Source organism: Lonchura striata, chromosome 5 (assembly GCF_046129695.1).
Source record: "Lonchura striata isolate bLonStr1 chromosome 5, bLonStr1.mat, whole genome shotgun sequence".
In the NCBI taxonomy this organism is placed as follows: domain Eukaryota; kingdom Metazoa; phylum Chordata; class Aves; order Passeriformes; family Estrildidae; genus Lonchura; species Lonchura striata.
The window spans coordinates 739,649-753,796 of record NC_134607.1 but is presented as its reverse complement, the minus strand read 5'-3'; positions in this window follow the sequence as shown (position 1 = coordinate 753,796).

The following is a 14,148-nucleotide window of genomic DNA, read 5'->3' as shown; positions in this document are numbered from 1 at the left end:
AAGATAAAGCTTTCAACATAAAACCAACTCAAAGGACCTTATCATTCAGTTCTTTCTCTAAAGGTTTTCCATGCTCTAAATGAAATTATGAGAAGTAATTTAAAATGTTGCCAAATACAGTGATGAGTAAGTGGACTCCTGAGCAGCCACAGCAGCAGCAGCATTTAACTTGCTGCTCAGGAGTCCCTATAGTTTCTGCAAATGCAATTCCAGCCCTGTGGGACAGAGATTTCACTCCTTAGGTCTGTGTATGGGAACATCTGCATCTTTTGACACTCTCCTTGGAGAAGGTGTCCTGAGGGTCTCACAGCCTGAATCCCCTTGGATTGCAGCGGTTTCCCAATACAAAAAGCTCTCCTCAGAGTGTCCCAGCCTAACTCACTTTCAATTCTGAATTCAAATGTCGTTCACAAGCAGGTTTGTGGCTCACACAGCTCTTGGGGAGGCCCTGAACCCCTCAAGGCTCCCCAGGGGTTGCAGCAGCCAGATTTGTCACCTCTGCTGCCAAACCCTATGAGTGCAAAAAGGCTCCACCAGCAGCAAGCACAGAGCTTTGAGCTGAGCTCTTGCCTTCCTCACAGCAAGTGTGAGGATGAGGAAGGTGAAGGTGATTGATAGGGTCACCCCTGTTATACCCCAAGTGTAACTGGGAATGCCTGGGAAGAACTACATCCATGGTAAATCAACTCTCTCAGAGCCCCAGATATCCCAGATCCCACCCAGCTTATCTCAGAGCCCTCCTGCACCTCCCAGCCACCAGTACTTCTGTTTTGGTTGTCTGACACAAGGTTTGTCCCTGCTCTGCCCCTCCAGAGCCTTTCAGCCCTCCAGCTCCCCACTTCCCACTCCTTTCTTCTGGGATTGTCTTTCCTCCAAATTCCCTTTTCCCTGCAGCACACTCCACTCCTTCCTCAGCCCAAACCTCTTCCTCTGACCGTGCTCCAGCAGCTCCAGGCTCTCAGTAGCCATGCACTGCCCCTGTCCTGGCTCCTCCAGCTCTGCCTGATGAAATGCTGCTGCCTTACACCTTGGCTCTCCTCGCGTGCTACCTGCTCCTGTCACCCCACTGCTTCCAGCCTTAGCCTGAAGTGCCAAAAAAAATGGTAAGTTTTTGTCTTTTCATTTTCTCTATCACAGTGGCTGAAGTTTAAAGCTGTTCATATTTTAAGTATTTCTATAGCAACATCTTATCAAAATGATCTTTTCTTAAAAAGAGCTGTTTTATCTGTGGTATTCCAGTAAAAACTATAAAATATCACTCGCTGAAGGCATTTCAGAGTGCTTCTGAAATAGGGAAATCAGGGAAGTTCTCATTTTATATAGTTGGGTAGAGTTGCTTGCAGTTGGTAGCATAAAAGAGATAATAGAAACAATTTTTTCTGTAAAACTACCCAAGGTTTCAGTAGGCAATTCCAGAGGGTAATTAGGGTGAGAATAACCATCCCTACATTACATTGGAAGAATACAAGCTCTTACAAGCTATTTCAAACTACTTGTCCATGTAGCTTCAGTATAGGCTCATTTGGAACTGGATCAATTCAAACCACAAAAAAAAAAAAAAAAAAAAAAAAAAAAAAAAAAAAAAAAGCATAGTAATAGTATCCAGATGGACAGTTCAAGCACAATAACTCCACAGACACCCTGGCAAGTGTCACAACAGCTTCCCCAAAGAGCAATGCGGAATTCCTGCGAGCTGCAGCCAGGCAGTGACACTTGGAGGGCTCCCCTGATGGAGAGATGGCTGCTGTCACTTGTAGCTGAAAGAGCTCGAGGCAGCGGAAGAGGAAATGAGTCAGGCTAAGAGAGGAAAATCATCCCATGGCCCTGTTTGTTAAAGGAGGTGGAGGAAAACTCTCTGTAACATCATCAGCCCTGTGCAAAATATTTTCAAGGTATCAAATTGCTGGTATGAATGACATATCAGTAGATCAGAGGATCCTGTGCTTAGAATATAGATAGACAACAGCTGATTTCCCCCCCAGCCCCTCCCCCTCCCTTTTCCTCTTTTTCCACTCACACTTTTCCTTCTCTGTAAACTTTGGTGGTTCAGATAAACTGAAACATGGATCTTCCCTCACCTCCCATTAGGTGCAAAAGGAAATATCTGCAAGCTAGATGTTATAAAGCCAAGGCTTAGCCATATGTATCCTTCCTTTACAGTATTCCTGTACAGTTCAACCTTCAGATTATACATTCTCATTGCCAGTAGGATGAGAAATTTGAAAATGAAAGTATAAACAGTTTAATTGTTATTTATTCATAGCTCGATTTGTAAATGCACAGTGGTGGCATAACTGCTTACATTACCCTGAGACAATAAGCCACCAGAAGAAATGCCTTTAAATGAACAAAAATAGGTTTATACATAATTTATAGAAATTCCTTCACACAAAGACATTTCAGAGGCATCAGTGTGTGCCACGCACTGAGCAATTTTTCTCCCTCACTTTTGTGGCTGTGTCAGAAGTAGGGCACAGTTTGGCAAAGGCTTGGTACATTTACATTGTAAAAAATTATAAAACACAGCAATACGGAACCTGCAGCATGATTTTTTCCTACTGAAACTAAGCAGGAGAGCTGGGTAGGCAGAGTGCATTTATTTGATGAAGTTTGGGTAAGGTTTTGAGGCTGGGATTACTCCTGCTAGGCTAGGGAAAATTAGGAACAGGCTGGGAAGTAGGATTTGGGTAAAAGGTACAGTGATCTTTCTGTAGGAGCCAGCCTCCTCCATAAGGGACCAAAGGGCAATTAGGGAGTAAGCATTCACAAAGAAAAGCTAAATCCAAGCTAAAAACCCTGTGTCTGGAACTTCTCATGGATAGGAACACTTCACATGGGTTCAGTCAATATTTTGAGGGAGAGCACTCACCTTCCTTCAACATCGTTTAAAACTTGTCCCCTGTTCATGAGACTTTGTGACTCTGGCTTCTTTCCTCGAGTTCCTGAGCTACTTTTTTGCCACACAAATAGAATGTTCTATGTATAGAAAATTCTCTGTGCCCTTCACACTGGTTTTTATTTTATTTTATCATGAGTTTAGCAGCGAAGGAGTATGCTGTGGAAAGGAGTGTTTGAAAAAGACAATAGCATCTCTTAAGGGCTGAGGAGGGAGTCTTGATGTGGCTTCGCTAAATGCCACACAAAATATTTCAAAAATTTGTGAGAACTAGTTCTTGAAATACTGCAAGAGAAAAGATGCATTCTTACCCTGCCCCCACACTGCTAAAACTGTGCTTTGCTAGGTTTAACCTTTGTAGCTCATGCCTTCAGTGTAGGATTTGAGTACCTCAGCTTACACTAAACCCCAGAAAATTCAGATAGTGAAATTCCTTCTCCTCCTCATAGAACAGCTTGTTTGGATAAAAATACACATTGTTCTTCTCCATAAAAATACCTTTTTTCTAAAATGTAATCTTCTTTTTCTGCTTAAGATAGATCCTCCCTTACTCCCTGTTTCTGTCACAGTACAACTGTTATTGCACCAACCCATTCCAGGAGAGTGGCAGCAATTAAACACAGTGGACACTGATTTCATTGCCAGGAGAAATGTGGGTTCATTTTTCAGTACAGTCAGGGATGAAGTGCACCCTCAGCAAATTGCAGATGACACCAAGCTGAGTGGTTTGTTACCACACCTGAAGGATGGCATGGCATCCAGGGGGACCTGGACAAGCTTGAGCAGTGGCCCATAGACATTTCATGATGTTCAACAAGACCAAGTGATCCCCAGGATCAATCCAGGCTGGGGATAAACAGATCCAGAGCAACCCTGGCAGAAGGACTTGGGAGTGCTGTGGGTGGGAGCTGGCCCTGCCCCAACCCAGAGCCCCCCTGTGCTGGGCTGCACCCAGAGCCCCAGGGCAGCAGGGCAGGGGGGATTCTGCCCCTCTGCCCCACTCTGCTGAGACCCCCCTGCAGGGCTGCATCCAGCCTGGGATCCCAGCACAGCAAGGACAGGGAGCTGCTGGAGCCAGGCCAGAGCAGGGACACCAAGGGGAGCAGAGGGATGGAGCAGCTCTGCTGGGAGCAAAGGCTGAGGGAACTGGGATTGTTCAGCCTGGAGAGGAGAAGGATTTTGGGTGACCTCATTGTGGCCTTGCAGTGCCTGAAGGGAACCCACAGGGAAGATGGAGAGAGACTCTGGACAAGGGCCTGGAGTGACAGGACAAGGGGGAATGGCTCCAAAGTGGCAGAGGGGAGATTTAGGGGAGATTCTTCCCTGTGAGGGCGCTGAGGCCCTGGCACAGTTTGCCCAGGGCAGCTATGGCTGCCTCTGGATCCCTGGAAATGTCCAAGGCCAGGATGAACGGACACTCTGGGATAGCAGAGGGTGTCCCTGCCCATGGCAGGGGGTTGGGACTGGATGATCTCTAAGGTGGCTTCCAACACAAACCATTCTCTGCGTCTGTGACCTTGTGCACAGCTGCACATAAGAAGTGTCACTGCAAGACTTGCATCCCAGTTAAATGTGTGCATCCAGGCAGGACACACATGTACACACGTGTGCATATGGCATCTGCAGTCAAGGGGAGTCTTTGGAAAGACCAGCACTGACTTTACTATGCCTCATGTTAATCTTCTGTTAAATTGATTCATTCTCCCTTTTGCCTTTATGGAGCAGCCAGGCAGGAACTCTGCATAGTGTCTTGCACAATAGGCCTTTTGAACAGGATTTTACTGTCTGATTACTGTTTATTAATGTCTGTGATATATGTTTATTACTCACCTAGCCAGCCTTTATCTTGTTTCACCTTGAAACAAAGGAACTGTAGAGCAGGCTTAAAGAGAGTCAGGTGAATTAGATTTCTGTAATGCTCTCTAATTGTACTGTTTGGCCACACACAACCTCCATTTCTGCCTGTGATGTCAGATGAGACTAATTATTTCTCTGCCTTCACTAAATATTTTATTAATGAACACTTAAAGGAATGGTTGAGCACAAGCTGCAAAGTTCAGGTGCTAATAGGAGTTTATGTTTTCAAAAAGCAGCGTTAATACTAGCCCCAACCAAGTTTTCTTTTAAACTAAAAAAAAAAAAAAGAAAAAAACAAAAGATCCCAGAACACTGACTTTAACATTATGAAAAAAAAAAAAAGAAATTTCAGGGTGATTCTCTCACAAAGCTCAGGGGAACTTTGATTTGAACTTTTTCTACAGAGCATCTCTTTGTTAAAAGGAAAGCTTTGATAAAAATGCAAGAGTGAGGTAACATGAAACTGGCCCATAAGGAGCACAGGCTGTAGAAATATCTGAGACACATGCAGACTAAAGATTCAAAAAGGCAAGCAAGTCAGAAATTGCTCTTTCATTTAGGACTGTATGTGCCAAGGAGGAATTTTCATCTCAAAGTGAACTACTGAGGAAAATAGCAAGGTAAGCTCATTCCCTGCTGCCTTCTGTCAGTCTGACAACGGGCTCTCAAAACCAGTTTGAAATGGTAAGATCTTGCAGCTTTAAGATGATACAGCAAGAATCAAATGGAAGGATGGTAGGCAAAAGGGAATGTAGAGAAAAAGTCTTGCACAGCATGTGATGTCAAACAAGAGTGAGTTAAGTGAGCTAACTGGATAAGGTGAGGTTTGATTTGATTTTGTGATAGAAAATCTGAGAGAAAAAAAGCATAGAAAAGAGAGGAATTATTTCAGTGCCTTGAATATTGCCCATTCCCACCCCCAGCCCCGAAATCGCTTTGTTCTATTTTTCACAACCACAAGCCCTAAATAAACACCAGCATCCTCACTAATTACGTATGACAAGGTGCTCCAAGAACTGCTTGGAGGTCAAATATATTCCATGTTGTCCTAAAAGCTGTGTTCCACGGTCACTCCCTCCCCATAATTGCAGGGTGAGGATGGGGGTAAGTCTTCGGGGTCTTATTTTTGGTGAAATACACCATTTGTACAATGACATCCTGCAGCCCTCTGTCATCTTCCCAAACAGATTCTGAAGCTTTACCAGCAGTGCTGCTTGATGGGAATTTCAGAGACATTCCTCAAAAGTGTGTAGGTGACATTCCTCATAACAGAATCACAGAAAAGTTGGGGTTGGAAAGGACCTCTGGAGGTCACCCAGACCAACCTCCTGCTCAGGCACCTGGAGGAGATGACACATGTCCAGGTGGGCTTGGAATGGCCCCAGAGAGAGAAACCCTAGGCCCTCCTTGGGCAGCTGTTCCAGGGCTCTGCCACTCTCAGTGTACAGAAGTTCATCCTTTATTTTGAGGTGGAACTTCCTGTGTTTAGTTTATGGCCATCCTGTCACTGAGCATCACTGAAAAGAGCCTGGCACCGTCCCCTTGGCACCCTTTGAGATATTTATATGTATTGATGAGATCCTCTCTCTGTCTTCTTTCTTTGAAGCAGATCAGTTCAGCAAACTCTGGTACAGAATTTTCCTCTGCAGGCACTGACATAGAAGGAAGACCATCTTCTCTGTTCTTCTGATCAGCTGCAACCCTATCCTCACTTTGCTTAACATACTCTCTGGTGGCTTGTCTTGTCTGATTTTGAATTATTCATATAGTCAGACTTCAGCATCAGATAAAATAGCAGCTATTTCCTGGGACAAAATTTTGGAATTATTTCCATATTAAACAGCAATTAGTGAGAATAAATGAGGAATCTATAAACTGATCAATTACTCGATCATATCCTTGCTTTACTTAGGAAGCAGTTCCTTGAGGCTTGGTTCTTTCCTCACTGCCAATTGTGTAATAATTGAGCAACTCTAACTGCAGTCACCCCAGAGTAAAACTGACTTCTGTGAGAGCTGAAGGAAGCAAACTCTCCAAGAAAAGCAAGCAGCAGTCAGGCCTTAGCTAGAATATTTCTGCCCCTTAGCCAAGAGACAGCAAATTTTGGTGCCTTGTAGGTCAGGTTTCCTCTCTCACAGCAGGATACAGAGGTGCTGACTTGGGTGTTTCCTTAGGGTAATGTGTCTATTTAAAGAACATACAGACACTTGCTGATCACCACAAGGGTGGTTATAAACAGCACACAGCCAATTCCCCTTTGCAGAAACACCACGGCCTTGTCCCAAGGAACAGATGCTTTGGTGTCCTTTTTCTTTGGTCCACTCACAAAACCAAGAGGCAGCTGTTTGGACTCATCCAGCAACCCCTTCTCTCCCCCACCCCTGACTGTGAATAGGGGGAACCTTTGCCCAAGGGTCTGACCCCATGGTGTGGAAAAGCATCTGGATGATTAAGTTTGGCTTTTATAAATCTGGGCTCAGTTTCACAACGGCTGCTCAGAAAGCTCATACAGAGGCAAGAGCTTCAAGCCACAGAGTATCCTTAATGATTTTGTGTGTGTGGTTACTGCTTGGGATTTTTAACTTTTCGATGAAGAATTTTATCATGGGTGTGATGCATCATGTGCAAACCATTAACTCCTCTCACCATAGCTGTACATTTTCAAATACAATGGAGCTCTTTATTAAAGCACTTAAAAATAGCGTTCTGGTGCCAAAGGTTATCCAGTTTTCTGCTGCAGAGCATGTCAGCAACTCTTTGACAGTTTGCAGTGCATGGCAGTGATTTATTTGTGGAATTCCTAGAGAGCAGGGGCAAGCTGCGTAGAAGCCCTGATGCATCAAATTCAATGATGTGTGATAAAAGATGTAATAGCTGATAACGCAAACGTATTGAGGAGGTCACAAAGAACATGTTCTCAGTCTGCAGAGCTGGTGAGAGCTGGGACCTAAGGACAAGAGAATAAGAATCATTGCTGCAAAGCTCACGTGATGTTTTAATGTGGTCAGGGAGGGCCTTGACAGATTGGTGGGAGGAGGAAGACACTGGCACGGAACACAGGACACGTTTATTTGCATGTAGCAAGGGACAGGGACCCCTACCTGTCTGCACAGCTCCACTCTGGATGGGAGCTGGAGCTGATCCTAGCACAGAACCCTGGGCAGGCCCTGATGCAGGATTTTGGTAGTGTCACCTCCTCAGGGCCTCCAGTCACCACTGCCCTATTGCTTTCTATTGGTACAGGACGTGAGCTGCTTCCAATAATTTTAACCTAGCCTCAGATTTACACCAGCTGAAAACCTGGCTCCAAGCAGGCTGTGAGGGAGTTTCCTTGACTTTTCTCCCCCCTCCCTTTAGAAATAAATTGATGCTACATGTTTTCCATTTTCCTATAGGTTTTATATCCAATGATCCAAACACTCCAAAATAAACACGTACATTTCCATCCCTGGTACTCTATGTCAGGATCTATTTAGCTGCCTCTGCAGGAGCAAGCAATCCTAAAAATCCCACCATTGGTACTAAACAGAAGTTCCTTTTATTTTTAGAACCATCTAAAGGTGTTATACCCCAGCAATACTTCCTGCTGTGTTCACATGCCCCATCCCTGGCATTGTTCCAGGCCAGGTAGGATGGGGCTCTGAGCAACCTGGTCTGGTGGAAGGTGTCTCTGCCCATGGCACAGGGTGGAACTGGATGAGCCTTGAAGTCCCTTCCAACCCAAACCATTATGTGATTTTAAGATTCTAGGATGATTCTTGCAGAGCTTCCAGATTTCTTGCCTAGGGCTGCACGCTGTTGTGAACTTATTAACTCCCATTAGACACATTTTGCTGTCATTTATTCTAATTCAAGTCTGGAGTAAAGGCAGCCACTCCCAGAGAGTTCTGCATGTGTAAGCTGCTGAATGGACAGTGGAGTCTCCTGAAATGAAGCTGAATGAAAACTGAATTACTGCACAGCAAAGCAGGTCCTGCAACTTCCAGTATGGTGAGGTTTTCTTTTCTTGATGTGAAATTCTAGCCCTGGAGTGTGTGTGTGTGTGTGTGTGTGTGTGTGTGTGTGTGTGTGTGTTTGTGAGGAAGCAGGTAACCAAGCTGCTGCTACTGCAGCATGACATTGTTTCTTCCTGTGTTTGTTTAGTTATTATGGTAGTAACAACCAAAGGCATAAACTAAGGACAAAAAAAAATTTTAGGTTGATATAAAATACATACTAACACATATAATTTATTTAGGCTGGCCCCAGGTGTAGAGTGAGAACAGCAGACCAGACTGGGAAGAGGCAGGAGTAATGTGGGCCCTCTTTGTTTTGCCCACAGCTCTGGCAGCGTGCATAAGCTGCTGTGTCAAGAAGAGCTTGGTTATTTGGGATATAGGTGATTGTTGGCACTGGTTGGCACTGGCCATACCCAGAAGCAAGCACTGTCCAATGCCTTCTTGTGCCTGGACAGCAGCAGGAATGAACAGTTCAGCTTACCAGAGGTTCTGTGCTCGTTGCACATCTCTGCTCCCACTACAGGGATGGAAGGGCCCTCTCTGCCTCTGGCCACACATTTGAGTTCCAAAACTTAGTTCCAAATATAACATTGTGAAGCCCAAACCTGGCTGCAAGAGGGTTCTTTCATATCATTCTACTCACACTTCACTCCTTTATGCTGCTGGAGGGTCTGGCTATGGAGGTTGTCCCTCACCATTTACCACCTACCAGAAAGTGTTATGTGACCAAGAGGAATGAGTACAAAATTTGTATATTCAAGCTTAGTTTCAATTCAGAGAATGATCTGCTCAGAGACCACGTGTGTTTTAAGCTCCTCGTGACTGGCAACGTGGGCTTGTGCTTGGCCCTCTCCCTGTGTAAAATCCCACCACTTCCATTTAGTGGCCTTGCATAAGTGCCCTGCCCACACAGATTCTGCCACTGGTGTGCATGAACACAGAAGTCACAGGTCACAGGTCCAGTCTTGCATTATTGTGACAGGCCAAAAATGCCACTCTATATTTTAGCTTTCAGGACAGCAGTGAATAAGAATCATTGACATGTCATGAAGATACCACAGCAAGAGATATATACATTTTCATGGAAGAGGCAGCACCCATTTTCCACGTAAGATAAGCCAAGTGTGCTCCTTGCCCTCTGCAGTCAGGGCTTTTGGAAGGAATTAAAACATCCCTGTGCTAACCAGCCTTCTGGTGGCAAATAAGGGCAGCCACATGATGGCCCTGACAGAGAAACATGCATTTGCCACCTGGTGATTTCAATTTAAACTACTTGCTTGCTCCAAAGCCACCACCTTCCCTACATCTTCAAATTGTCCAACATCTCCAGAGAATGATTTTCCCAGTCTAACTCATACTCCCCAAACAGCTGACACCCAAGCACAGCAGTCAGTGAGAAGGGTTACCCTGGGAATCTGCTTCGAGTTTCCCAGGGGAGCTGGGGAAATACATCCTGTCCAAGAAAAACGTGAGCTGCTACTGCTGCTGGAACATTTTTTATTTCTTTGAAAAATATTAGCTCTCCATTACTTGTCCTGAGCTGTAGCAACATACTCAGCTTAACAGGTCTAGGTAAAATAGGCAAAGGGCTGTTAAGGTGGAAAAAGGAACGTCATTTCTAAAGTGCTGACAAGCATCTTCTTTTTTCCCCCTGAAGTAAAAATTCAGCAGTAAAAGTCTTGGAAAGAAAATATTTCTTCTTTTTTTTTTTCTCTGTATGAACCATTTTAATATTTTTCCATGTGTTTCTGATCATCTCAGGGATATGTATAGTTTTTTCAAACTCCAGAGAGGTGAAGCTCTTGGTGAGGTAGAAATCAGCTCGATCCCAAAGGTTTTCATAACACCAAGGGATGCTTGCAGAGGCCAGTGATACTGAAGGGCAGACAGTGCTAATGTGTGAGGCCAGGCACAAACAAGTGGCAGCAATGCCATTCACTGAGAGCAGGACTGAGCTCTAGGCCATACCCAAAGGCAAAACCAAGGCAATGTTTTGCTTTGGGCTTGCCCTCAGCCTGGATCAGCCCCACACGAGGCTTCCTCTCGCCCAAAAACAAGGTGGTTTGAGGCAGGATGGACTCAGCTGGAGCCTAAGGGTTTGCTCAAGGCCTCAGAGCCCTCCCTGCCTGAAAGCACACACCAAGGCACCAGTTCTCCTCCACAGCCCTCCCCTCTGTTAGACAAGAGCTACAAAACTCACGAGGAGAGCATCAGGGGCCAGCTGATCCTGACATGACACAGAAACCTGGGATGGAGGCAGGTTGTGCTGCATCCCTCCTGCTTTTCCACGCTGTCTCAGGCAGCATAAAAGTCCTTCTTCCTTGTGTTCCTTTTAGGGAGCAGAGGGATGGGGGACTTCCACTGTGGCTAATGCCCTCTTTTCCTTCCCACATGATAGTCCTCACTCCCCTGAGGGACCCACCAGCCCTGCACCCTCGGTTTTGGGTGCTGAGCTGCTGGTGCCAAGAACAGAAAAGAGGCATTGAATCACTTGGTGTAGAGAGGCAAAACAAATTTGGACACCCCACTGATATTTTCCAAACATTTCTGGGCCCCACTGGGATGAAACCCATTGACTTCAGTGGGCTTTGGATGATTTCCTACATACACAAAAGTTGAAAAATCATGCTTTAAAAGAAATGCTGAAGTCAAATTGGGAAATTTTAATGATTGTCTTTGTATTTTAATTTGGTGGCTGTATGCTGACAATATAATTAGGGAGATGCTATGTTAATTAATGCCAGATGACATTAGTGGGATGGCAAAAGCATCCAGTTTTGTAAAGAATAGTTCACAGTTGAGTTGTTCCTTTCTCCCCACACCATTTTTAGTAGAGAACTATATTCAAAAAGTCAGAGATGGCTGAATTAAACCAAAAGTCAAACCATTCACAAATACCATGTATCTTAGCATGTTATTTTTAAGCCAAATCTAATGTTATTGCAGAAAAATGCATTAGCCATGTTTTCTTTAGTGCCTACGTGTTTAAAAAAAGAAAGAAGGTTTGCAGGACCTCGTGCTATTCTTGTGTTTGAAGCAGGTAGTGGCCAACCAAGTTGCCACTGAAGCAAATGGAGCAGGACCTAGGCTTGTGCTTTACACAGCTGAGGGTTTGAAATGTGATTTTTGGGTTTGTGTTTGTGGATTTCTTGGGGTCCATCCAATAATTTGAAAAAGAATTGCAATGATGGAGCAATACACATTCACGTTCAGCGTGAGCCCAGACATGCTGTATTCATATTCTGGGTGAGTTCAGCTGCTTTACACTTCAATCTATACATGTAAAATTACTGGAGCCCCCCAGACCACTCCAGGAAATTTGACAGGGCATTAAAGTCACTATCTCATGAGAACTATAGCCTTTATTTTAATATAAGCCCATATATTCCAAATTGCACATATAGATATTTATCTATGGATGCAAATATTTATATGTTTAAGTCGACTGTATAAATGTCTTGTAGATCCTGTCTTGAGTAGAGTTAGCGAGTTAAAAGTCTTGGGGAATATAATTGTATCCTGCTGTGTCAGCAGACAAAAAATTGCAAGCACATTTGTACTGTTCTAAATAGAACTTAAAATGAAAAAATCTTCTGTAGGTGATCTCAACAAGAGAGCAGCAGAAGGAAGTTGGCAGTACTTCCTTAAAAGTCTTAATTTTCCTGGGGGGGAGAAGAGGCAAAGGTAGAACCTCAAGGCTAGCATATCCCAAATGGAGGTATCACTACCACCCTTGGCCTATCTAAAAAAAAAATTCCTTTTACTAATATTCCTAATTCACAGCAGGCAAACCTGAAGCTGCACAAAACCCACTCACCCTTCTGTGCTAACACTACACTAGCTTTGCATCTGCTTTGCATAGAGTTCAATGCCAGGAAAATCCACAGGAAAATTAACTCTTGTCCCAGCTTGTCTGATGCTCTCTGCTAACAAGGAAAGCTTATTATTCATCCCCAGGCTGGAGCTGAATTTTACATGTCCTGCCCCCCCAGCCCGCCACTGCTGACAGGTGAGGAATGCTCCTATAGTCTCAAAGTGAAAATGTCTGAATTTATTGCATCATGTTTAGGAACAGGCAAATCTGTGGGATTGTACTTGGCCTAGTGCTCGATATCATAAGGGAGGCATCTTGTTGGAGAAAGGAGCTGTGACTGGTGCTGTCCTCAACGTTCCATACCTGTAGAGGATCCAGAAGACAGGGACTGGAATATTTTATTGCCATTGTGAAGAAACCTTTGAATTGAAAATATACTTTAACTTAACAGGAGTATGTAGCTGCACACTGAAGTGTTCTGGGATCTGAGGGTGTGCATTGTCTTTGCACGTGTTCAGAATCCTCTGTGCAAATTACCCCAGAGAAACAGTCACTAAAATGAAGATGGAAACTTCCACAGAATCTAAGAGGTTTTCCGTCACTTGTGCTGACTATCACCAGCTTTCATATCAATGCAGTGAATGGGCTGGCACTTAATGTTCTTGATCAGCTCATTTATTTGATCTGTTTTCAAACCACTCTACACATGAGCATGAGAAGATATTTTCAAATTAAATGCAAATACAGCAAAAAGCAGTTTCGTAATAGATATTTATAAACAAAATCTGTGCACAAGAAAAGCAGCTTTGCATTCTGCTTTTTCCAGAATTCTAACAATTCATTTTCCCTCCTCGTGACACGCAAGAGGATTGTTTGCACATTTCACTGAGATCCTATGGAGATAGGACAGCACAAGCTGTCATCAGGACCTGAAGTTTTTACGGAGAAGGTTCTGCCAACAGCAGCTGCTCTCCGGATACTCTTCTGATCCCAGCTGTGGCTGTGTGGGTTCAGGCTTTCCCACATCCCAAGCTTGTGGTTTTACCACCAGGCTACTTGTTCTTTGAAAGCAAGTCTGACTTTCGGGTTTTACATCTGCTCATGTGAGGCAGCCTAATTAATAACCCTGATTTGTGAGATGATCTCATGTTACTCTGTCACATGGATTTTTGTGAGGGTTTGGATTTTTTTTTATTATTGCGGCTATTGGGAAACAACCAAATAACCTTTAACACAAAAACTACTAGGTTACTGACACCTAAATTTGTGGGAGGGGTGAAATGGGGATCATAAAGAGTTTCCTATCCCTGGCAGTGTCCAAGGCAAGGTTGGATGAGACTTGGAGCACCCTGGGATAGTGAAAGGTGTCCCTGCCCATGGCAGGGGGTGGGACTGGATGATCTTTAAGGTCCCTTCCAACTCAGGCCAGTCTATGATTCTCTATTTCAGTTACAGGGAGTTATGATTTTAGCCTTTTAGTACGAAATTATGGTTTTCTGTGCATCTGTTAACTTGTTAAAAAACCCCAAACAGAGCGTTTATTAATTTCATTCAGATCTAAAAATCAAACCTTGCATTTTATT